The following is a 1,898-nucleotide window of genomic DNA, read 5'->3' as shown; positions in this document are numbered from 1 at the left end:
CCCCCCCCCCGGCTCTCCCGAGGGGGGTGAGGGGAGACCCGAAACATCTCATCCAGGGAATATCCCCCTCTGCCTCCAGGATCCCTCCGGGGTCCTCCTTTGGGTGGCGTGTCCCCTCCACGACGTGTCGCCACGTCCAGGTGCGTGTGTGTGTCCCCCCCACCCCCAGATGCACCGTCCCCACCTCGGGGGGAGTCACCTCCCGGGCTGGGGGGGAGAGACGGGGAAGCCGGAGAGGCACCATCCCGTCGGGACCGCAGGAGGGGAATAATTCGGGTTGAAACCCGCTCGGGAAAAGCTCGGGAAAACCGGGATACCCCCAGGGCCGGCTTAGAAAGGCTGGACCCCCCCAGTCGGGGAGCCCCGGAGGGAGGGGGGCCAGCAGGGGGGCACCGAAGCCACTCATCCCGCCGGGAAGTCTACGCGGGTGCATAAAATATATTGGCATAAAATTAGTGAATTGCGCTAACAGATTGTAAATCACCTAAACGGTCAAACCACAGATATGAATCACAAATTCCTATAAAGATTAATGTTTCCTAAGATTCACAGCAATTATGCATTTTTTGGACAAAAGCCTTCTCCCAACCTCTTTTTTTTCTGAAGTCTTTCCAGGTTTCCGTGGGGTTCCTAATGAACGATTTACCAAAGGAAAGGTTTTATTAACACCTCGAAAAACTAGAAAGTTTACAGTGGGAGGGAGAAAGGGAGAGGATAGGAAGTCAGGGAACACAATACGCTGACCTATTGGCAACCGTCCGAACGCAAATCACTACAATGGGGGGGGGAAAAAAAGAGGGAAAAAAAAAAAAAAAAAAAAAAAAAAATAAAAGGCCCGAAAAAAAAAAAAAAAACCACCTCAGAGAAATGAAAGGGGAAAAAAAAATAACCCCAAGAGGCCGAAGCTGCTTGTTCAGAGCTTCCCCCGGAGCCTTGGGCATGTGCTGGTGGCCCCTTCCCTTTGCTGACCCCCTTGTGGCACACAGCACTTAAAAGCAGCAGCAGAAGGAGGAGAAGGGGATGGCGAGGAGAAAGGGGACATTATTTCTGGAGGAAACAGGCTGGCAGGAGGTGTACGGGACTTCAGGTCTCTCAGGCGCTATTTTTCCCTCCTCGCCTCCTGTGCAGAACTGGAGATAATAGTTGGGGCTGCAGGTAACGGAGCCTGTTCTTATTCAATTTCCCTAAATGGCCTGGAGAGCACTTAAAAGCCCGGAGAGCTTCTGGCCAGCATTTTCTTATTAACTAATTTCACTTCGATCCTATTAAAGTGTATGCTTTATAACCTTCAAATGAACCTCTCTCTCTCTCTCCCTCCTTTCCCTCTCCCTTCTAAAACAAAGCCATTACCTTTTTAATGACAGAGCAAAGCTTTTAAAAATGCTGCTCCCTCCTTCCCTCACGTTACGGAACGGGCAGAGCACCTACCGCTGCTGTCACCCCCCCTTGTCCCCAGCACCGGGGGGGGGCTCTGAGGGGTCTCAGTGGTCCCAGCCCCCGGGAAGGGGCGGCGGAGCCAAGGGGACGGTGGGCAGAGGGCGCTAGGAAATGGGATTGGGGAGATGGGCTTCACTGCTCTTTGGGGAAAATCTCGGCAATAATGGGTTTTAAATGGCTACATATATTTACCGTTTCAAACGGGTTCTTGCTGTTTCCTGGTAACGCTCACCACGAATGGTAATAATAAAAGATGAAGTATTTTTTCTCACCTTAGGTCATTAGATTTACAGACAAGGTACTAAATCATTTTAGCTCCCCAAACCTGGACGGAAAGGCGCACGGGCGCTCCCGGCCCCTTCTCTTCTCCTCCCCCTTCTGAAGAAACCTGCCACGGGAACGCAGACAAAACAGTCGCCCGGGCTCGAGGAGTGTCTCCCTTTAATAGTTTACTGATATTA

Source organism: Calidris pugnax, unplaced genomic scaffold (genome assembly GCF_001431845.1).
Source record: "Calidris pugnax isolate Ruff unplaced genomic scaffold, ASM143184v1 scaffold28, whole genome shotgun sequence".
NCBI lineage: Eukaryota > Metazoa > Chordata > Aves > Charadriiformes > Scolopacidae > Calidris > Calidris pugnax.
This window is presented reverse-complemented; position numbering follows the sequence as displayed.